General features: G+C 42.9%; 1 protein-coding gene across 2 annotated transcripts in view; it reads right to left on the minus strand.

Annotated features, from left to right (window-relative positions):
* Positions 1-18064, minus strand: part of raraa (retinoic acid receptor, alpha a) — a 198804-nt gene extending 180740 nt beyond the window's left edge. For both annotated transcript variants that reach the window (XM_036142442.1, XM_012876136.3), the window contains exon 1: positions 17771-18064. The gene's annotated coding sequence lies outside the window, so the exon portion shown is untranslated. The remainder of the gene's footprint in view (positions 1-17770) is intronic.
* Between the last annotated feature and the right edge of the window lie 7208 nt (positions 18065-25272).

A 25272-nucleotide genomic window follows, 5' to 3' on the forward strand; every position in this document is an offset into this window, starting at 1 on the left:
GGCGTTGCGCTCTAGCTTTATGCAACCACAGGAATAGTTTTCCAGCAGGTCTGTAGGTGCAGCTCAGTTTGAAATGCATTGAAATTATTCTCTTTTCAGGGAGAAGTGATGCTGCAACAAACAACTTCAATTCAGTTTAAAAACAATAACTAGGTGCACATATTTCTATTTGCTCTATATTTCTATTCTCCTACACCCAAATGCACTAACGGATGATGGATACAAAAAGTGTGTTTTTCTGCAGTTTACTAAAGACGGTAGTCCAAACAATATAAGAGGTGTGTCTACGTATAGTCATGGAAAACATTAGTAGACAATTTGTTGGTTATTTTAATGAGAGGTACTAACTAAAGGTACATTTGTTAGGACAAATACACTGATAACAACAATAGCTCATAAGAGTTTAATTTAAGAGCTGATATCCAGCCATGTTCTTAATAATTAAAATAAATGATGTTCTTACATCTACTACATCTATAGCACTGTACTGCCAGAAACGGTGCTTTTAAGCAATCCCCGTTTTCCTTTTCTGCCCATTTCAGTCACATAATAGTCACATGACTGTTTTTGATGACTGCAGCCAAGAAATTCAAGGAAACAAGGGTGCTCTAATCTTTTTTTTTCTCCAGCTCCAGGCTCCTAAAAACTTACATCGCATTTACACTTGTATTCTCATAATGTGCTTTTAAAGGCTGCGGAAAAGAAAAACAGCGTCGTCTAATCGTCCCATCTGAAAAAGAGGAACGGTTCAAAAAAAGCAAAACTGAACGATAGTCACGTTGATGATGGGTGTACGTAAAACCTCCGTGTTTTATACAAGAAGAAAACACTCACTGCTTCTAGACGATCTCTTCTTGGCAGTCAGAAACTTTCACCGCCCTCCCCATACAACCTCTCCAGCCCCGTTCTTATTTTTCACACTTTTTTCGGCTGGGTTATTCGGAACTAATTCCTAAAAAGCAGCCAAAGAGATAAGTGGCACTAAAATTAGAGGCTTAATCCTCCAACCCTCGGCGCGCGGACATGGAGAAAGTAGATTTGTCAAGCCCTGATTTAGCAGTATTCTTTCATTATAAAAGTAGCTCTCTTCACGCAGCTTAGCTATAGGAAATGGCTCAATCAGGCTCCTGCAGATCACTTTAAGTGCAACGTACGGGCCTATCTGTGACGCCAGAATACCTGCCATCCTGCTGCTGCTGTTATTGTGCCGCTACCTGAGCTGCACTTTTCAACTCTTGAGGGTCGCCCTCTTGAAAAATGACATTAACCACCCTCTTCTGAAGGCTCCAAACAAAAGAGCCGTTTCTCCGGGGGGGATTGTACAGAAATGTGGGCCACTGTGCTGGCTGTGTAGAATGTGCAACGCCAGGCTGGGCACTACAGACTGGAGTGTTTTCTTTTCTCTTTCTTCCCCCTCCCTTTTTGGCCTGTTAAATCCAGCCAACTCTGGCAGGGAGTTGGCTGGCTCCCAACATTATCAGGTGGATTTCAAAAGAAAAAAAAAAGCTCCTCTTTGATTCCGTACAATGCCAGAGGGAAACAAAATGAGAAGTAACTCTTTCAAGCAGATACGGGGTGTGTGTGTGTGTGTGTGTGTGTGTGTGTGTGTGTGTGTGTGTGTGTGTGTGTGTGTGTGTGTGTGTGTGTAAGCCTCTGTCCTCAATACTTCAGCTGCGTTTGTGTCTTGCAGAAGATTATTTTCCCCGATAATCTCACATTTTCTTCTATGTACTTACCCCTACAGCGGGGTTATTAAAGTTGATGGTATAAGGTTAAAACTAAAGCTGAGAACAAAGGAAGTGGGGGATACCCGTTTGCGCTCGCTGTATCCAATTTTATTTGTGTGTCTGAAGCCACACGATAAATAAATCAGAGCTATTTTTAGAAAGATAAACCCGGAAGGGGGAAATTTCTTTGCTGGGATGCAAAAAAACCAAGGAGAGGGCAGAGCTGTGCTGCGTGGTGTCTTCTGGTGGTCAGAGCAAAGGCTATCCACAGGGTACAGAGTCTGCGGGGGGGAGGAGGGGGACGGGCCAAAGGCTTGACCTCGCGGGGTCAAGAGGTCATCAGGAACATTCATCATACCTACGCAAGCTGATGAATGAGAAAGACAGCCTCTCCTCCAAGATATCTGCCCATCTTTTCTTGCTGGAATCCAAAGAAGCCAACAGATGCCCCCGTGTTTACGGCAGAGATGAGTACCGGAATCCCTAAGTGGAAAAACATGCCATGCTGGCACACGGTAGCAGCAGCGAAGCATTACATCATCCTGACGATTTAATGAGCACAACCTGGAACAAATTAGAGCTTTAAATACCTGCCAGAGCCAATATAAAACGCTGTTTTTCACGCTTGTACGAGAAACTCAAATATGCCTTTCAACTGATCGGGCAACAGATAGATCAGCGCTTGTGGCCGTGAGGGAGAAAACAGGCGGTCCAGATCCTGCAGGGAGCCACGCCAGGAATATGAATCTGTGGGTATCACTGCGCTGGAGACCAGAGAATGCCCCGCTTCCAAGCTGCGCTTCTCACTGAAGAGGCACAGCAGGTCGCCGTCGTTCTGGCTCTTTGGACAACAAGACCACAGTCTGAGTGGGATCCCAGGCTGGTGGCTAACGCCTGTGCAAATATGCTGTTGTGGAAAAAGAGACTTTCGTAATAATAATAGTGGAGATGACAGATAATGCTCAGAAAACATCAACACAGGCCTTTTGTTAGGGATTTCATAACTTGGGCATGGGCCCATCGTCTACAATAGGAGATGAAAAAAAATGCAACAGATTTCTCATTCTGGCGTGTCGTGTCATATCCCACACCTCCAACACACAAAGAACAAACAGTGTTTTGACCTTCTAAGATACAGCTCAGAGTCCGTCACATGGTTTCTCCAAAGCATCTAGAGAGCTGGAGTGTTTAGTTGATCGAAATGAAAGATTTTAGGCCTTTTACCAGGATGCGCTCATTGCCTTGCAGTATTTTTACTTGGTTAAACACAGACAAGTGTTCTCTGGCAGCCTCAGAGGTGCCATCTCAACAGCATCCCAAACGCAGCAAGAGATGTTTGAGGAGACAGAAAAACATTGAAGACAATGCATATAAAACTAAGTGAAAACGAGAAGTTGGAAGCATGAAAAAGAAGCTCCACAGTATGGTAACAACACCTCTCCAGAAAACAATCATAACACCAGGAAGTAAACACATGTGAACACAAAGACCAGAATACTAATCAGGACCCAACCAAGAAATCTGCCAGTAACACAAATTTTCTGCTTTCTCACCCTGACCGGAGACTGGCTATTCAAAACTAAGAAAATCTTTTTCAGTTCTGTGTAGTCAACACCTGAGTGCTAATAATAACACTCTTCAGTGTGGGAGTAATTACTGATTAAAAGAGACTCAAAGCTAGCCATCTGGGTACAGTAAAGCATTTAAAATGAAGTCAGCAGAGGCACAGACGCTGGGAGGGGTTATTTAACAGGTTTTCTATGGAGGCTTGTCAGCTGTTGAACTGGCTAACATGGCTCGATATAACAAGCATTTTTCGATAAAAAAAAGTGGCCCATATCCTGGTGTTCTTGCTGAGAAAAGACCAAAAAAAAAAAACGTAGGAAATCGTATATCCATTTTTCTGAGTTCACACAATAAAAGCTGACAAGAGATCAGTGAGTTCCAGCCCTTGCTTGTTACTTCTAACAATTGTTTGCATTTTTTTTTTCAAATAATAAAACCTTTCATCTCTGCCAGAGACAGATTTCAACATCAAACATTAAAGAACACTTCCAACAGGAAGGCTAGAAAGAAATGTTTTAAACGCTGTTAATCATACATGTAAGAGAAATCAGATCGTTTCAGCTCTAACAACAGTTATTACCATCATTATAACAAATGGATCCTGGTCTAGGCTGGATGAAACCCGTTTTTACTGTCAGTACAGAAAAAGAGAATCTGCCTCAGAACTGAAAACATTTTATCACCTCAATGTAAACCACTGGATCAAGCTTTGGTCCGATTGTTTGGGCCGGACCAAAAGCAGACTTAATATTTGTACATTTGGTAAGGTTTGCTTTCACATTGTACCTTTACAAGTGAACTATAACTTTTAACAAAGCCAGGCATGTGACAACCTTTGCTCCCATTGGACAGAAATGACTAGAGTGGGACGCAACACAGACCAGGAAATAGAGGAAACTATTATGGAAATCCAGCACCTCTGTTTTGCATATTTGTGTTTTTATTATGGCTGATAAATCATTGTGAGTGTCAACATCATCTCATTCAATGCAGCTTTTCAGATATTTGATCTCTAATTTTGGAACAGCATCGGAGGAGGCGTCCTGCAAGCCGAAGAAGTCCCACAGCGTGCGGACAGCAGCAGAGAGCAGATCAGATATGATTTCAGTACTACCTTCACCGCTACGGTGGCTTGCTAAGTCCAAACAGACGTATGTTGTCTGTAGTTGGGTTGGATCGAGGCGGTTGCATATTCACACCAGAACCAAACCGCACGAGCTCATTTGGAAGCGGATCGACACCCACTTTTTGAGGTGGTCTCTGTCCGCTTTTTTGGTCCAGGCCAGGGTACACTTGAGTGTATTCACACCTGCACAAAAGGTGCGGATTGGCTGGGGGAGCTCCAGTCCATTCAAAGCGGCCCAAATGTGGCAGGTGTGGATACACCCTTAAACTCAACGAGCTGTGTCAGGAAATCCTGTTCTGTCAGTGTCAAACCTTAAGTGAAAGAGCACAAAGTAACACAACTGCTTACGTGTGAAAAAGGACAGAACTCCAAAAGCTCTTAAAAATATCGTTTTTCACATTTCTGCTTCAATCGTTGTTAATCACATCCACTGTGTAGTCACTTTTCAGTTTTGCCAAAAAATAGCCAAGTGACTAACCAACAAGTGAAATCTCTCTCAGTGTCTGACAATTAAGCTCTCTCTAGTAAAACAAACAAGCTATAATCTAAACGCCCCCACCCTAAAAGCTCTTGCTCAGCATCGGTACCCTGCAACAAGCATTTATGGGATTAAACAATGTCATCTTTGAATCAACTCAGACTTTGAGTCCTTTAGTGAGGCAGGGAAAAATGGTTTGTTGACCTAAGAAGCTTGTGTAGGCTTCAGGAATTTATACTGTCAACTACAAATTCAACACACGGAACTCAAATGCCCTCGGGTCCCTTTGCAGTTTGCTATATTTCATTCTTGAATAGGTTTTTAATCTTTTTAAACATGGCCAAGCACCAGTAATTGTGGATCAAGGGTTGCTAAAGTCTGGCATGGGGGGCCATTTGGAATAATTATGAGGCTTCTGACTGCAGATAAGGGGCCCATCTTGACTGCAGAATGCTACAAATCTGGCCCCCAGCATATGGAGCTGATGCAGATGCAAACTTTTGGTATTGTTTTAGGATCAGATCTTCCTAAAGGGCAAAAGGCTAAAGATTGATTTTAACCATTTTCTAGAGCAACATTCACAAAACATTCAACCCATAAAGCTGGGGAATGTACACCTTTCTCTCATTAAGACAAACTTCTGAGTGTTTCTTAAGGAATTCGTTTTTTTCTACTTTGTTTCATTAAAGTATTGCATGTTTATTTTATTATTGAGAAGGCAATCAACAACTTCACAATAAAAGCATTGTGTATTTTTAACTGAAATAATAGTTAATTGTATCCCCTCTAAATGTGCCCAGAACTGACTGGCTTTCATGGTGACAGCACACACGGTCTGGATGCATTCGCTCCAACCTCTCTAAATGAGGTATAGAAATGCGTGTAAGGAGTTAATGTGGAATATTAACAGTGCTGGTAATTTCAACACAAAATAAATCTACCCCTGACGTGTTCAGCTAGCATCATTACAAGTACGCTTGCAGTTCTCCAAAATATAAGATGTTTATTCAGAAATTCAATATTGTCTCTCTGTTACTCGCTTCATCACCCATTTGTCTTGCCATTCATTACACAACAAATCTTCAAATGCAGATTTAGAACAAGATTTTCAAATAGTTTTGCTAATCCTCCTGCTGAAAATGACGAGAAAACTTTAAAATGTTAATAACTTGCTATAGGGTAAAGGAGCAGACAGTTTTAAGACGCGAGTTAACAGATGTTAAATATGTCTACATAAATATACTAATGGTTCTTCAAGATAAAAGCACTTCTTGATCGAAAACATCAAATGCAACTGGTATGAACCTATGCTCATTGAACATGAATGCACACTTTTAATTTTAGAAAGTAAATGTTATCCCGTATAACCCCCCTGTGTTGGAGTGGCGGGCCAAGATCCGGGTCGTTGAAATGGGGGAACCGATTGATTTACATAGTCTTATTAGATTGCATAAAAAGCATTTTCTTAACCAGGCAAAAATAAATTCAGGTATAGCTTCTTTAAGACATTTGGGCAACTTCTAAAGTCTTAAATTGTTTTGCCACCATTTCTGTACCAGCTGGTGATTACAAATTTGGGGATCTGAAACTTGCATTTCAGTAAATAGAAATTAAAAAAATATATTTGTCTATATGAACCCTATGCAAAGCCTTTTTTTTGACCTAGCATTTATGCACAGTGAAATGAAAGAATACACAGCACACAATACCCTGTTAATGTGCCACAGAAAAGCGATAAATCGCCTTTTAAATAGAGTAAATAGATAACCATGCGATGCAGAAGTATGGGCCAATGTTTAAACCGGCAGCTGGGAGCGGACCGGGGCTGCTGGGTATAAATGAAAAGGATTCACACAACACAGAAGGGTGCAGAGTTGTGTCGTGGAAACACAGTCAACACAATTCACACATGCAGGGCCAGGGAACAACTCGCTTGGGGCTTCTACCTTCATTTAGATGAAAATGGACCTCCTCGAGAGGAAATAAAGCCATTTTTAACCCCCGCCTCTCGCTGCGAGTTGGTCTTCAATAATATGCCCAGTCAATGGACTGTGGGTCTATTCAACTGGGCCCACAGCATAGCCATAAATAATGTAGTGCAGCTCACATGAAACCCTAATCACCATTGTGCTGTCACCCAACAGAGAAGATCGCTTGTTTAATTTACTGCGCCGCATCTGTCTCAGTTCTGCCCAATTTAGTTTCAACGTTTCAGCGGGCACGTACCTCAGGTATTTATCAATACGCTCTTCAGCCAATACCATGCTCATGTATCCAAGTCTGTGTATGTGTGTGTCTTTTCATACGCACTTGCTTTTTGTGCCATGATGTGTCTGTGTGCAAAGACGAACAAACACTAAAGCTGCAGCTTGTGAAACAACATTGGTTGGCTTAGAATAAGCCATCAACATTCAATAACCAGAGCTCGTTATTGGCCATATACAACAAACTTCATTACATTACTGTTCCATTAGCATGCAGACATTTGCATATCCCGGCTACCTCTTTTCCAGAGGCTGTTGATCATACATGGCAGCCATATGCCGTCTGGTGCGCCATATAACAGAATTATTACTGCGACACTAAGAGCCAAGAAAAATGGAAATTATGTTGACGCGACGTGAAGTACAAACCCAGTCAAATGATGCACTATTACCCATCGTGTCGCAATACAGCTCGTTTACGGGTGCAGGCTGTGATCTTCCACCGGCAACATTCAGCAGGCTGAGTCTTTTGGCCTGACACACTTCTGCATGTGTGTTCCACATACAGTTTTTACATGGTTTAAATAGCTTTTTCCAGGAGCCAGACCCATAATGTTAAATAATGCACAACTCTTACCACCACTTGCTCACATTTTAGGGCATTTCTGGCTCCACTGCCACTTTTCCTGTAGCAAAGAGAGAAATCCAGCCATCCAGCAGACTGCTCTGGTTCAGTCCGACAATGATTTGGTGCGATGGCTCCTCATTTGGGCTGGCTGTACCGCGACGGCAGCCCATGGACCAGGGATATTCAGCGGGGGCTCATAAGCTACGTTTGACGAGCACAAGCGAGGGCAGTAGATAATGATGCTATGTGCCAGCCACTCCCAGCCAGCGATTCGCTGCTTGTGCTACAGCGAGCAGCAGTGACACTAGTAGTTCACTACCTCCAAAGCTACAATGTGATGTTCCTGTCACAGTGATCAATCGGGTCAAGCAACCTGAGCTAATATTCAAGCAGCTGCAATTCCAGCTTTTTCATTCCCAAAAGTATTTGAATCCCTTGAGGGATGCCATGTTAAAAATCAAACTTTCAGACCATCCAAACGGGACATTAATGAAGGAACAACGCAGAGCGTAAACCTCTGCTCCAGTCTCAACTCTTATGAAGACTGCTCCACCCATTTTCCTCATCTCCACGGACCAGATGCCCTGTCCCTCCTGAGGTCAGCCTGATGCTGCCACCGCCGTGTCTCTCTGAGGACATGTTGGGTCCAGGGTGATGTGCAGTGATAGGTTAACGTCACGTATAATTGTTTATCGAACAAAAAGGTCCGTTTTGGCCTCATCTGACCACAGCAGCGTCTTCAACGTGTTTCCGGTTTCTCCTACGAACATGGATTCTCGATGCTACTTAGATTTACTGTAGCTCCTAAACTTACTAATTACCTCAAAGACTGAGTTTGTTTTTAAGGTTAAACTTCTGGCGGGGACATTAACTGCAGTTCCTAATTAAAATAACTTCCTGTGAAAACATCTCATCATTTATTAACTCCGAGAGCAACATAGTCTCCATATTGTGTCTGTAGACTTGTGTTCATACTAATGTTGCTTGTGTACTTTAAAAAAAAAAAAAATACTGTTCAAAATAAAAGGACCTTAACATTAGTCTTCCTGATTCTCAGGTCTCTGTGGGGCCATCATTTTCTCTCTCTCAAAAAAAATAAATAAATAAAAAAAAAAAAAAAAAAAATTATATATATATATATATATATATATATATATATATATATATATATATATATATATATATATATATATATATATATATATATATATATATATATATATATATATATATATATATATATATATATATATATATATATATATATATATATATAAAAAACATTTTTAAGAACCGTGCCTTCACTTCCATAGACTTCCATTCATTTTCAAGCCTTTCTATTACCCTAACCTTAATTGACACTTCTTTAGTCCTAAACCTAACAACTAGCCCAGAAAAAAAGTGGGGACCAAAAAGAAGGTCCTCACTTTATATCAAAGTCCCCAATTTACTAGCAAAATGAGCAGAAAATGTTCTCACTCAGCTGCCAGTACAACAACACACACACACACACAATTACTCTCAGGCACCCTTACAAATAATCCAAAAGGTCAAGGGTCATTCTACCAACCAGCTTTACTTCCTAACTAACGTATGCTGGTCTGACACTGAGCACTAATGTCACTTTTCTTCTCCGCAGAGCGTCTCTCTCTAGAACAGCCACTATATCTCCGGTTATCTAAATGACTCCAGAACCATTCGGCTCACAGAAGTCCAAGTGTCATGAAGGACACAGTGCTTTTGTCAGACATCTGTATAACTAACAACCTGATATCTCTCTCGCTGTGTGAGTGGTGGCGGCAGAGCGTTAACATGGCCATTCAACGGTACAGTGTGTGCGTGTGATAGGCGATATTAACAGCACCTTCCTCAATCTATGGAAAGAAAACCGGGGTAAGAAAAAAATAATTCAAATGCAGAAAGGAAAGGGAGAAAAGGGGTGGGCGTACAAATTCAATTTTCCAGTGACAGTGTGCTCAGGATCACTGTTTCAGTGAAAGAACACATCATCTGTCACAGTTAATGGCAGTGTCTTGGGGAAAGCGAGAGGAAAAATGGAATAAAGACCATTCATTACCAAGGTAGGGGTATGGGGGAGTGTCCAACCCATCTGTCTGCTCTGCTGTCACTACAAGGAAAATGAATGTATACACAAGCTATTATTTGTGCATTTGCAGGTTGACATTACAGCCCCAACCAAAGCACAGCGACAGTATTAGGGCCAATGTCTGGAGAGGCATCTGCAGGCTTTAAGCACAGAACGAGCACTGAGAGTAAAGGGGGCGGACTGGCTTCCTAGTAGGACGGCTGGCAAACTAGCCGACGGGCCCAGCCAGCCTGTCTCTCTCACAGAGCTGTGGATGTACTCAGTGGAAGCAATTGATACCATTGTTTTATGGAGGGGAGGGTGGAGGGGGGGACAGAGGACCAACAATGGGGCTCTTTCTCTTGAAATGTCAGCCGTCACACCAGGGGACTGTCCAACTGGGCAGGGACTATTTTGTGAAAAGCCAAGGTACAGAAAACTTGTGGAAAACGGGATGAAACTAAGTGACGACTCGCAAAACGAAGAGTGCAAGGGAAACATTTTGCATGAAAATCATCTGAAACGTGGGACAGCAGGCTGTGGGAAAGTTAACGCAGATGATATGAGAGAACAGAACTCAGGAGAAAGACGTTAGTTTTGGTAAGGTCGGCTGGATCTGAAAGATCCGTTTTCGGTCAAAGAAAAGCAGTGCAAATATATATGCACAGACAATACCTCCAAAAGTATTCAGGCCCCCCTTTTCATATTTTGTCCCATTAAAACCGCAGATTTCAATGATATTGCTATAAGCATGCAGACCACGTTTGATATTTCTTGACTACATGCTAAAGCACTATGTGTGGCGCAAAGCATGACCACCCCCCACCACCGAAACATGGTGATGGTACCTTCATGGTGTGGGAAATATTTTCTTTACCTTCCAACAGAACAATGACCCTAAACATACAACAAGAGCCACACAGGAAGGGGAACCCCCAGAAACATCCTCCAGCTGATTCTGGGGGATCCCAAGACGTTCCCTTATACCGCCATATTTCCAGGCCAGAAGGGACATGTAGTCCCTCCAGCAAGTTCTGGGTCTACCTCCCAGTAAAACTGCATGCCATACTTATATATCCATCCATCCATTTTCTGACCTGCTTAATCCCTCATGGGGTCATGAGGGGTGCTGGTGCCTATCTCCAGCGTTCACTGGGTGAGAGGCGGGGTTCACCCTGGACAGGTCGCAAGTCTATTGCAGGGTAACACAGAGACAAACAGGACAAACAACCATTCACTCACACTCACACCTAAGGAGAATTTAGAGAGACCAATTAACCTAACAGTCATGTTTCTGGACTGTGGGAGGAAGCCGGAGTACCTGGAGAGAACCCACGCATGCACAGGGAGAACATGCAAACTCCATGCAGAAAACCCCGAGCAAAGGTAGGACTTGAACCCAGGACCTTCTTGCTATATATTATATATTTTTATGGGGAACATGTTTTGAATAATTGCATTAGAAAAGGTTGACAGAAATGGCAAAATTCAAAATAACTACCCCAATTTCACAAAAAAGGTCTTTTTTGGTTTTTCCAAAGAATAATTTCCATAACACGTACAGAATTGTATTTCTTTCTCAACGTTTCCAGTCCACAGGTAACATCGGCAGTACAAGTTGACATGACAACAATTACAACTTACCCGATAGCAACACGTTCCTGAAAACATCTCCCTATTTTTCTCAGATGTGTGGCCCATGCTAGTTTGCATCCTCTAATTCCTGTTTACTACAGACTAGCGTAACGTCAACTTCTAACCGACTAGCCGGGTTAATTCGTTACAAAACAGTGGAGTGGATGGGAACATGCCGAATTTGCATTTTCTTTTCAGCAACATTTTAAAAGTTTGCTCAAAATTCGCATGACAACTGGATGAAAATGTAGTCGCTGCGTCTGATTATCGCATAAAAGCCAAAAAACTCCTGATTACAAAAATGCAAGGAGTGTAAATATTTTTTTAAAAGTACTGTATGTGGCTGATTATAAGTCTTAACAAAAACAGTCGTCAGCCGGCAACACATTCCCAGTCAATAACCTGGATAACAGCTTATATGGGTCTTTATGCTCAAACTCATTAGGCGAAAAAAAGGAGACAAATGTGGCCTGATTCTTCAGGCCATTTAGCAAAGTGAAAAACCTAAAATAACACAAGCCACCCATTCTGGGACGTTTTTGTCAGAAGCGTGTGCGACAGCGGAGTGAAACGTTCTGCCTGCTTGATAACCCCGGTGGCCTCGGACCTCTTGTGCAGGTCGGAGGTGAATCCAAGGGAGGCTCCCTGCCGCTCTAAGCTCTGACCTAATTGCTCTCTCGTTCTCCTCGCGTGAACACTGGGAGCTGCACAGCCCTGACACGTAAAGATTATTTAATACCATCAAAGCCATAAGGAGGGGGGAAAAGGAGGCAGTAGGAAATGTAACTCCATGAGAGACGGGAGGGCCAAGCAAGCCCGGTAAGGGGAAATAAAGAAGAAACAGAATCAGCATTCTGTTGGAGCGCTGTCTAACAACTATCGGTCCAACACTAAGCTCCAACATCCCAGCAGATCCCCTCCCCCCCTCTGAATAAAATAAATAATAAAACAATCCCGCTCCACTTGGGCTGCTCTCTCCTGGTACCACCTCCTTCTTCGCCCTTCTTCTCTCCTCTGCTTTTCCCACACTCGCCCTGCTCCCTGAGGCGCAGACCACGTCACCGGGCACCACAGTAAAACCACTGTAATATCCCAATTTATTTCTACTTATTCTGACAGACTCTGGGCCTCTTTAATTTGGGTCAAGGCTGGTTTTATTGGACCAAAGCTACATGGCCTCATTCCACCGGAGTCCGTTGTTTCAGAGCAGAGGTTCCTCCGTGCAGAGGTCGGGTTTTCATGCAGACAAACCCTTCCCCTAGATGGAACCCAGCGCCGTGCAGAATAAAACAAAAACTGAAAAACTAAACCCACCCCCAGTGTTTTTTTCTTTTTCTTGTTTTGCTGTCTAATGTACCTGCAGCATGGGTTTTCACTATGAGCAGGTCTTGGTCCAAAAACAGTGCTCCTAGCAGTCAGAATGTGACAGGGTGTGGGCGGGACCGCGTAGAGGTGTTTACGGTTAAGTAAGCGCTGGGTGGCATCTCGGAGGCGCGCTGCCACTGTGAGGAGCGTGTCTCATCAGTCAGCGCTGATGAGTTTGCACAGCGCCAGCAGCCGCAGCCCTGTGAGTCAGACCGGCTCGTCAGCATCGGCCAGCAGGCTGCTCTGAAAACCCAAAGCTCCCGATCAAGCCGCCTGAACCCGCTCTGGACCGTTTCCGTACAAAGCTCGCTCCCACCTGAATCAAAGGAGGGAACCCTTAAAATATCGCTCTCAGTCCCTCCTGCAAGATCTACTGAAGTCGACCAAATCTACAGGGCTGCACCGATGATGTAATACGTGCAGAGAGGGAAAACCCATGCAGCTATATGAAAATGGGCCACTCAGAATCTCCCTATTCAGCAGACATAAACTACTCTAGTTCTACGCAGACTGAGCAGCCCCCCTCCAACATCTTAAATTATTGTCAGATGAGTGACTTTAGTAACTTTTTCGGTTCCCACTTGTGCCAGGGGTGATGAGAAGAGCAGGTGTCATGAACGAAACTCCAGAGAGAGCCTCGGCAGGAACTGGGTGATTCACCGCCGCTGCCGCGCCGTGACAACACAGATCCTTTCCAGTGTTTTTCACACTTTACAGGCTGAAGGGGAGGGATGGGGCACAATGACTGTGTGAAACTGCGTCATCTCAGGGCTCTAACGGGCACGCTTTTCACGAGGTTACCACAATCAGAGGAAAGAGCAGAGAACACTCCTTTGTTGATGGCAAGAAAAAAGAAGAAGAAAACTTTACATCACATCTTGGTGCCCTGCCCATCAACCTTCCCATGGCCTTATGAACGGAAACAAACCCGCAGCATCACAGATCCTCCACCAAGTCGTACCACTGGTGAAACTCAGCCTCAGTGGGTAGAGCAGCCGTCTTGCAATCGGGAAGTTGTGGGTGTGACTCCGGCTTTCCCGTCACATGTTGATATGCCTCTGAGCAAGGCGTTCAACCCCAAGCTGCCTACTGGTCTGTGTCTGTGTGTGGATGTGAGTGGGGGATGAACACGGCTCTAACCTGAAGCGCATGGAGGGGTCGGTGCGACTTTTGCATATTCTTGCTTTGTTTCATGTCAAGCCCCCCCGTAGTCTTTGTCGCTAGTTGCCACAGAGACCGAGGATGCCACTCTCCTGCAGTTCTCCATCACTGCTGGAGATTTTGGTTTTACCTCCCTCACCATCCTGCTCACTTTGCATGGTGGCACAGATAAATAGGAGTCTGTGTCCTGCCCCCCCCCGGCCAAGAAAAATGGAGCCCTGTATCATGTTAAATTTCTACCCAAAGGACAGAGAAAAGTCATGGCTTATATTAATCGGTTCCTAGAAATGCTGATCAACTTAGAAGAAAAACATAGATTAAATAATTAACTGACCACTGGGCCCCCCTCCCCCCGAAAACAAGTGCAGAAATGGATGGATGGATGGATGGATAAATAAATATTTTTTGGATTTTGAAAGGATCTGTAGGAGTACCAGTGATTGCTTAGTACAGTACTAAAATCAAACATTGATTTCTTTTTCCCGGTGTGAGATTATTTTTTTTTTAATCACCTTTATGTGTATCTGCATGCTTCCGTTTGCCTCTCACTGTGCTGCTGGCACACCTGAATTTCCCCTGAGCGACAATAAAGGATATGTCTATTAAATTCTACAATTTGCTCCAGCTGTAAATATGGATTTTAAGGCTTTTTACACACATTAGGTGAGGAAAAACGTGACCAGCTCTGTACTGCATAGGGGGAAAAAAAGGCAGTTTAAGATCGAAAGCGTCTTCAGATGAACCAACAACAACCCAAGAACCTTATGTTTTCAGTAACGCAAACAGTCCGCTTCTCAGTTCTTAGATAAGAGTTTTAAAACACGAGCTTCACCTCACAGCTTTTCAGGAACTTTAACTTCAGAAATCTACAGCACACATCATAACAGATCTAGATAGCAGCCTGTAACCTTTGCTTTACCCAACTTTCTAAAGGTGACAGAAAAAAAAAGAATGTCACTGCATGTGACAGCTTTCATGGGTACATCTTGTATTGAGTGTTAACCCTTTCCCCGATTATGCAGAGGGCACAGCACCAAACTGTGAATCACACTAGAGGAGGAGGTGACAGGGTGGGAAAACCCTCATCCACACCAGATTTGCCACAGAGTGACTCTTCCACTAATGCATCAAGCTCTGAATGTCACAGGCTGTCAGAGAAAAGGTCGAGTGTCTTCCACCTCCTGCTATATAGACCCCCCCCCCCCCAACCAGGAATAAGTTTAAAATCCAAATCAGTTTGCAGAGAGAATAAAAAGTTAGGAAAAGGAGCAAAAAGTGACATGCATAGTAAAAACTGCTAGTTCCATTTTTAGAAACAGAGAGCCAGGAGCTCTAATCTGTGGTCTGCAGGTTCTCAGTGCTGCTGGGTGTGTGGCTCACATGTAAGAGTCCTGTGGTTTAATTAAAAGACCAGTGCAAGTCTCAGGTTGCCTGCCAGGCCAGCATCAGGGACGTTAGCTAAATGTATGCCGATATAAGGCTGCTCTCCTTTAGTCCTGGCACATGGCGACAGGTCTTTCATTTTCCAGCTCAGGTGCAGAATGCAAGCGATGGCGTTCTGTTACTGTAGCTATGCTCCTCTCAGTTTCCCCTCCAGTCGCTGGACTTACGACTGCGCTACGGGCTGCACCGTGTCCTCGCCCCAGATGAGAACCTTGCACTTGCAAGCTGGTGCTACCTACCATCATCAATATAAGCCAAAAATTAATTTCTGTTCATTTCATGCATCCAAATAGCAAAGGTAGATGCTGACAAATGGAGCTGACCAACGTCTGAGTACAAAAAGGCCGCACCATTGGTTAATGTCATCAGGTACCTTTATACCAAAAATCAGCTGATGTGATACATGAGCAAATGCTTTTCTAACTGGGGGAGAATGTAGAAAATGCTGAAGGTGATTATTTGCTGACCCGTTGGCACATTAAAACCACTTTTTAGGACAAGCCAATGAAAACTGTGAATCGTTCAAAAGCTCTTTTCTTCCACACATTTCATTCAAAAGTGAAACTCACTCGGATTCATCGCATACAGAGTGATGCATTTTATGTGTTCAATTCTGAGGACCCGCGACCCCATGAGGGATTAAGCGGGTCAGAAATGATGAATGGATGGAATTCTGAGGATTTCTTTGTAGTTATTACAAGCTAATAAAACCCCAAATTTTAGTTTGTCAGAAAATGACACAAAAACAACAAATCTTGGATACATAAATGTTACTTTTATGGCCTACGCCATTGTGTGAAAGATTGCTAGCGTGGCAGCTGTCCAGCAGACACCCTCCACAAGGAGGGTGAGCCACAAAAGGGCACTGCTAAAGAACCTGGCAGCTCATGTAAGGTTGTTTCTAAGAAAAGTTTAGTGGAAGGAAAAAGTGTGCTAAAAAGGCGCGCAGGCAACAAGGAGAACTACGCTACGACATGACTTTCCTGGTCCTGAGACGGTCCTGAACCAGAGACAAGACCAAGTTGCTCAGTGGTCCAGAGTCTTCTTTTCAAATGAAAGCATATTTAGAGAAATTTAGAGGAAACCAGAGGCGAAAGCAGCGGAATCCAAAATCCATCCTGAAGGGATGGTGTCCGGCATGTTTCAGATGTCTCCCCTGATTAACACCCATGAATCAAATGGACGAACCACAGGCAGGCTCCTGCACCACTTAAGGACGTGCTAAAGAGCTAATTTAGCCCTTGAATCAACTGGTGTAGCTGGGGGACCAGGACACCAGCGTCTCAGGAGTCCAGCTGGACATCCCTGGTCTAGAGGACAAGTGCAAAGGCCCAGAATGTGTTATGGTACCACTGTTAGTGAGCAAAGTCCAAAAATACAGCAGAAATTAAGCAGGACATTATTAAACCCTCTTCTTTATGGACGTGGCACCAGCACACCCTTCCATACGTAATACGTTGTTTACTGGTACCGCTGTGCTTGTTGCCCAGCAACTCACCTGGCATCCAGAGAGGGTCTGAATATTGTCAAGACACAGATGAGCTATAAAGGCCGTTATTAGGGCAACTTCAAGGTTGGACTGACGCAGCAGTTCTCACAAAGAGATCCCCAACAACCGATTGTTGTGCATATACTGTACGGTATGTGGACATTTTTTTTTATATTAAGAAGCTTTTTCTGTACTTTCATGTATGACTCAGATATTCTGATGAACAGAGTTTTGGATTCTTATCGATGCAGGTCATAACCACAAAAAACATAACGAACTACTTTGTGTTTAATGAACCCATATAAGTTTAACTTTTTGAAAAAAAATTATTATTATTTGCACCCAATCAGTAATCGCTGCAGTGACGTATATGATGGGCACATTTTGACCCGTTTGACCCTCCGCTGCTACATGGGCAGACGTGAACACCAGCGATCCGTCAGCCCGGTGCTGGCTGCTCTGAGGAGCGCGTCAGGGTCGGAGCTCCGAGCGTCAGCGCCGGAGCCCGGCTGTCTCCGTCCCCGGGTGCTCGCAGCCGAAACGCCGCTTTAAAAGCCAGCCCTGCGCGCTAAGCAGCTGAACAGACCCGGGGACCGTTCGCTGCGCCAACAAGAGCACAGGGACGGTCTCTGCTACCCGGATATCTAGGCTGGTACCAGCGAGAGACGAGACGCTATCCGGGTGCATTTCAGAGTGGGCATATATATTCAAACAAACGAAATAAAATGTCACGCGCGCGCGAGTTATGAACAAATGATGCATTCAGAGCCCTCCAAAGGGGTGGGAGAGGGGCTTCCGTTCCCGAAAACACCTGGCTCAGACACGCTGTCAAGTGTTGACAGTGACAAGTGTGCGCTGATACCTGGGACCTGTTGACTCCTCCTCCCGGTGCCCTCTGTCGGACTCGCTGGTGGAAGTTCAGTCGCGCTGCCGCTGGTATCGCTCTACCCGGCGGTAGTCTGTCTTCTTCTCCCCCGTTTTTTTTTTTTTTTCTTCCTCCCACTCCACTCTCCAAAGTTTTCCACCGAGTCTCAAACGTCCAGAGAGCGGCTCCCACGAGAGCCGCGTGAAACTATCCGCGAGGACAGGCCGTGGGTGAAGGCTGGCAAGCCCGCTTTCAAAGAGCAGGAGCAAGTTTGGCACGGATCTTCTCAAAGACAACTAATGGCAGTCACGTTCTCCTGCCCAGGAGTCCCCGCCCTCTTTTCCTTATATGGACAAGAGCGCTGAAACGTGGATGTCCCGCTCCTGTCCAGATGTGCTCTGTGCCCTGCCAATTTACGGCAAAGGGTGCAGGAAAAGCACACTATTAAGTGTCCTATAGCTTAACATATGCATCACTGAACGGGAATATTTTATTTATTTATTTGCATTTACAGCGGGATAAAAAGGCAAAAGCTCTAGTCTCGAGTTCAAAGATAGTGCTCTCTTAAGCAGCTTCTATTGCAACACACCATTTAGTAATAACCCCCCCCCCCCCCCCCAAAAAAAAAAAAAAATGTTTACAGCACTGCATATGCATATATCCGCATGACAACACAGATGGAAAATATTAACATTTTTATTTTCCATAAATCCAGATGCAGGAAGATAATCAATACGAAGTCTCACTCAGTGGAGTTTTCACATTTTTTTTCTCCAAATGTGTATCTTTTCATCAAAACTTGGTCACGCAACTCTGGCCCCTCCTCCATTGCGTGACAAGACCACGCTGCCCCGCTGTGAAGACCATTAAGTGCTCTACAGTAACCACAGTACACAGAGTAGAGACTATGTTCTGAACCCTTGTGCCACACAGCATTCTGCTCGGTCACATGCGGAGTAACTCCACTGGCAGCAACAATACAGCTAAATCAGGCAGCTGTCAAAATGAAGAGCAACTTTTACTTTACACACTTTAATTAAGTTATTTTGTTTATGTGCTTTTCCTCAAGACATGTATTTAACACGATATATGGTTTGCATATAATTGTTCCCCTCGCATATCATTGTGCCAAATCGCCATGGATGCAGCGTGCATGTTTTCCACCGTGGCATTAACATAGTAAAGGAATAACAAAATTGTAATATATTTTTTGTTTAACGATCTTGTACTCAGTGCCTGTGATCTTAAAACGTGGTGACAGGTCTATATGAAATTTTAAACACGTTGGAAGCCATGAGCTTTTTGGCATATAAAAGCTTTTACATCTGCAAAGTATGATGAAAAAAGCAAAAAGAAAACATACATGCATTGCATGTTTTCTCGCTGCATGCATGTTCTCTCCTCGTATTCCCGCCTCTTCCCACAAGCTCAAAATGTTTGGTCTCCATAAATCGGCCTTAGGTATGAGTGTATGCATGCATGGCCCTGTGATAGACTGGGAACAAGGTGTACCCTGCCCCGGCCCTCTCGCCCAATGACCACTGGAGACATACACCAGACCCAAGCCCCCCCACCCCTGACTGCACCTGCAAGGACAAGTGGGCATTGACATTGTGTGCATGCATGGTAATTGAGGCAAGGCAAGCTTATGTGTATAGCCCTCTTCAACAAGACAAATCAAAGTGCTTTACATGCTAAAAACATTTAAAAGTAGGCTGAAGTGGCAGAATAAAGGAAAGTCATGGACTGAAATGAATGGTGTTTCAGTTAATCATTTTTTTAATAGTTAATCTTTAGTTCAGTTAACAATCTCAGGCAACCCCAAACAAATGTGTTTTTATCCTTGGTTTAAAAGCACTCGTGGAAGTTTGTTCCAAATTAGTGGAGCATAAAAACAGAATACTCCACTGTTTTGTACTGATCCTATTTACCCGTAATCTTATCCATGGTTTCTTTTTTTTCTTTTTTTCCGGAAATAACAGAATTACTCTAATTCTGTATGAAAAATAATTTTACAAACCGTTACGTACTATGACTTTCCAAATTTCTGTGCCAGTAGCTCATTCTGGTTGCATACAAAGGATATCTTTATGTATTGTGCCCTGTTAGCTTACTACATTTTATTTCTGTTTTACACTTTATTTTTGCTCTATTTGTTAGAAAATGAAGTGCTTCACTGTATATGTAAAAACAACAACACCATGTGATCTGAAGTTTTACACATGCACGTAATGAGTGAACAAGGAGAGTCAATGGAGCCAACAGACTTAAACATGTATGTGATACATATGTACATCTTGTAAAATTATGATGTAATAATGAATGAATACAATCATAAGTATATATTCATTCTTACCTGCGAAAGATAATGCCAGTAGATCTGGTTTGTGCTGTGATTCAGTTGGTACAATTCCACACAGCACATCAATAAGGGCATCTTCTCCATATCGCTCCACTATACCACTTCCAATATGGTGGTTCCATCAACGTACGATTTAGAACTCAATCAGGCGTCTACGTACATATGTCGGCGATGGAGCCGAGCAAGTCAGCAACGGCCAGTGCTAAAACAGTGTTAGTAACCCTTGCCCTGTAGATCGGGTTGGTCTTGGACCGCGTCGAGCTTTCTCTTTACTGGGAGACATTGTAGGACGGTCTGCTGACTCGTGCAGTAGCTACATCAATTGTCGTTATCTTGCTTTCTGTTAGTTCCTTGGACTTGCTGGCAGATGGCACAACAATATTTATGTCTACTGATTGAGCCTGGTGCAGAATTATTTTTTTAGGCTCAAAAAAGACAAAGTAAAGACAGACACTTGGTATATATTATTTTATTTGAAGATTAATATATGGTGTTTTGCATTTCTTTCTAGGGCCAAAATATGTGACAATGACCCCTGTAAATATTCAGGTGTTGGGGAAACAGGTCTTCAAACAGTAATAACTACAGCTCTGTTGTAACCAGCGTTTGTCTTTACCTGACATATATTGCAACTTGCCATATAGACAGTTACCTTAATTTATTTAAATGTCATAGCTTTTTCATCAAACAGTACATTTTTCATTAAGAAAACATCCACAGAAAGTCTATAGTGGTGCAGAATAAAGGTACAAATTTGACTGAAGAATAAATATATAGTTTATCAATTATTTTATAAATTTTGACGGGTCCAAAATATAAAAATATTTACTTCTGGTTATGGTGTTGACGTCAACACCAAAGGATTCTGCACCAATAGGAATAGTAGGTTGAAGTCACGTGAGACGGAGCTCAGGCATTGCCAGACAGTAGCTTTGTGATAGTGCTGAGAAATGGCTTCTTCTCTGCATTACCTTTATCATATTCAAGCTGACCAAATAAGAAGTTGAACATCGGTCAACCTTTTGAGCTTTGGTGCCGAAGCACTAAGTAAGAAATTTACTTTAAAATTAATCAAAATCATTCTCATTTGTCACCAGGGATGGAAGTAACATTTCTTATCAACCATCAGTTTTTCTCCTTTCAAACTTACACATACGGTGCAGAACTACTTCGATGCAGTGTGTAGCCCATGTTTACTTCCTGGTTTCAGAGCCAATCATATGAGAGTTCCCAGAGCTCCCAAAACAGAGCGCAGCATTTGGTATTTTATTTTGGCAAAAGAGCAGCAGGCTGCAAACATGGAAGGCCGTTAGAGAAGCGGACCAGAAAGAGAACAGAATACAACATCATATTACCTTCCTGTGGAAGTAGAAATTCAGCAGGGTTTCACATCAGCAACAGACCGTTGAGGAAATGGGTGTTCTCCATTGCAGGAGTGTTGCCAGATTTTGTGAGGCAAACCAGCAACCAGTGCTATAAAAACAACCCCAAAACAAGCGGCAACCCACCATACACATGTGTGTATGTGTGAGTGGGTGGGTGGGTGTGTGGTAGTGGGGGGATGTTGGGGCTCAGACGTAGTATACATAGTCGAAATACTTTTTTCATTGTGTATTAATTATTGTTTATTACTTATTGTTTTTTTCCTTACTCTCTCGCATAAATCCAATCCCAATCTAATCATCCAATTTTGACCCTTCTGTACAGACCAATAACAAAAATAACTTTATATTTTTTGCGTACTGTTTATATCCATGTGCATGAACACTGTTTTTTTTAAAGTCTGGAAAAGGGTTTAAATTTCCAGGTGAGTCATATCTTACACTTTGCTTGCAACTGAGGCAGGAGCTTAATATCCTTGAAAGAGAACTGTTTTGCACAGCTTCTTGAATGTCCTGTAACTCGAGGGTACTTCATTTGGCAACGTCAGCCTTAGTTTGTCAAATACAGAGACAACAAATTAATAAGCATTAAAGAATGGTTTATGGGTTAGGTTTATGCAATATTATCAGCACGTAAAAACTCATCTTCAGAATCTGAGCACAAAATGGTGATCTGCACCCCATAATCTACTTTCAGCAGTTATTACTACTGTAAACTGCATAAAATACAGGCAACATTGCTCCCTGGGCCTTTACTCCCGTCGGCTCCTCTGTCAGCCTAGAGTAGAAAAGGCGGTGACACAGGATGTGCTCCAGCACGTAATGAGGCATCTAGGATATTTTTTCTATAGGTAGGACTGTGTGAACGCGGAGAGGCGTAGGGATATTTCAGCCAGTACTGTGTCTGTAGCGCTGCATTGCAAGCGGGTCTCTAACGTGTTTATTGTCAGTTATTCTAGAGCCCAAATAAGCGACTTCGCTTTCAGGAACAAGCCCAAAAAACGCAACCCAAGACACACGAAATTTAAAAGCAACTTTAGAATAAAAGTAGCCCAAAGTCACTTATAACAAGCAGACTTGGCAACACTGAGTGGCAGGTGTCGTGTATGTGTTGTTTCGATTTGCAACACTAGGTGTCATTATTACTTATTGCTCCTTTAAGGAAGCAAAGGGGCTCAGAAGCCACTCGGAGGTGTGACTTTTCTTCTGGACAGGCAAGGTAAATGTTTGCTAATGCTAACCAAAGGACCTGGCAACTGGCTGGCAAACAGTACAACTGGAGGTTGGAACGAGAGCAGGTCAGCGTCAATACGCCACCTACTGGCCAGGAGGAGGTAAACCTATAGGTATCTCCTTTAAAATTATTTCTAAGCACGAAGAAAACCACCATTTTTTTTTCATTCTTTCTCTCTCATAAATAACTTCAATATCCATATATGTTCTAAAGCAGTAAATAAATAGGATTAACCCTAATCCTTCCAATCTCTGAACAAAAAGCCAAAAGAAAGCGGGTGAAATTTTTTGACTCCGTGATAACTCGGAGAGCATGCATAGTGAGTATAACCATCAGTATCCTCCATGTTTCCCCTGCTGCCTTTAAGGCTTTCCTGTACATAAGCCACGAGTGACACTAAACGGTGTCAGTTGTCACACCTCGCCACACGGGTAAGGAATGCAACTCCGAGGAAACCAGTTGTGACACAGGACACACAGGCATGCAAGGAGCCATGGGCTGGAGCCTTCAAATGCTAAAAGAATGCGGTGGTGGAAGAAGCTGCTGTCATAACTGAGGGGTTGACAAGATGGAGCTGTTTCATTTCACTGCCTTCTGACAGGTGGGACTGGGACTGCCATGCATGTATACAGCTTGTGTTCATGCAGACTGGATGGACCCAGCCTCATGCACTCAGCTGCAGTGCAGGAATTTGTAGAGTGAAGCATTGTGTTTCCCCTGCATATCTCTAGGTCCGCTAGGAAGGTCTCCTGGGTATCCTTAGCCCAGCTGCATCATTTGCTCGTAGCCAGGTTTGATGTCAAGTTACTGGAGCTGAATTTTAACAGCTCTGCACTCCAGTGTAGCTAACCTATGCTCTGCAGCATGAATATAGTCTGCATCAAAACATGCAAATCCACACACATGCATTGTGTAACGTAATGAGATGCATATTTCAGTGAATGCTTAACATTGTTTCCATGCATGCTACATGTAGGAAACGTCTGTGTGTCTGGAGACAGTGACTTGTAGGACACATATGATCAGAATTTGGACACCCTTTGAAGGGCTAAAAATACAGCTGCTGCTTTTAGCAGGATGGTGCAAGAGAAACAGATAAGGCAAAAGCTGGAAGGATTAAATAAGTTTTACATACAGCAGGTTTTTGCTTTGTGTGTTTACAACAAGCCAACGGAGTGTCCGATCAAAAGCCAAATTCAATAATTCAGGGATTACAGAATACAAGGCCAGGGCCTTGTTCAACAGAGCATTATGGCAAATGAAAAAAAAAAATGGTCCTGTCTGGTTAACAGTAGCACAGTGAGAAGACATCTCTCATTGGAATAGCGACAGTTACCATGGAATTCAGATTGTCTCTAAAAGTCCTATTTTTTTTTTTACATTAATCGAAAACAGATAATAGCTTTGGGCTTCGAATTAGGGAAGGACGGTTTTGCCATAATACAAAATTGTGATATATTTCAACCATAATTGCAATTTAATTTGGAATTTTCTCTGCACTAACCACAAGCAACAAAATGCCCTGTAGATAAAGATGTTTGTAAACAACAACTATTTAAAACAAGAAAATTAATTGTTTTTATCAATCAGAATGTTATTATTCAAGAGAACGTCTTTTAAGAAAATCACTTTTAATTGAGTTACATGTCAATCCTTGTTGAATATATAGTGCAAAGTGCAAACAACAAACAAATCTGTATTAAACAGTTTGACCAGTACTTAATGCTATGATGAGATTCATTTTCAAAAACAAATTATAAAATTAGATCATCTCACTGCTGCAACTCTCTTCCCTTCCATGTGGAGGCCAACCTTCTTTAAACGTATTATTACTGACACCTAAAGGACGCTTCTTATCCATTAATTATTACATGGCCAAAAACTGCAGAACTCTGCGATTTGGAAATTGCGTCTTTTAAAATTTTGATTATTTTGCAAATGCGATTATCATATTTTTACAAGTTCTACCTTTTTCATAGTTTGGCCAACCCTATAGTCAGGTGCGACTTATACATCAGTTTTAAATGGTAAATCATACTGAACAACATGAACCAAGTAGTAAACGTTACCATCTACAGCCGTAAGAGGGCGCTCTAGGCTTGTGGAAACTATATGCGGCTCCTGTATCACATAAAAATTAATTAAAAAATGTACTTATAAATAACAATGACTGAACACATGGACGTTATGTTGTTTTGCCGTATTCAGTATGCATACACCCAGTAGGACGTTGAGGGGTGCAGCCTGAAGGGCCCAGACCGTGACAGAACTTTGTTATTGGGCTGTCTGTGAAGCTAATAACAGCTAGCGCTAGTTCACAGGTCTGTTGTCCGGGCGTGTTACAACTTCGCTGATCCAGCACGTGAGTTTTATTATGTTGCTCTGAAACATCCGTGTCCTACAGTTAGCTTAGCGCATAGCACCGTTACGTTCACTGTCTAATCTCAGAGTAATTAGACCGAAATGCTCTGACAAGAACTTTCCGGGTTGGAGTTAGTGGCTTGTTGTGCTAATTTACTCC

Source organism: Fundulus heteroclitus, chromosome 10 (assembly GCF_011125445.2).
Source record: "Fundulus heteroclitus isolate FHET01 chromosome 10, MU-UCD_Fhet_4.1, whole genome shotgun sequence".
In the NCBI taxonomy this organism is placed as follows: domain Eukaryota; kingdom Metazoa; phylum Chordata; class Actinopteri; order Cyprinodontiformes; family Fundulidae; genus Fundulus; species Fundulus heteroclitus.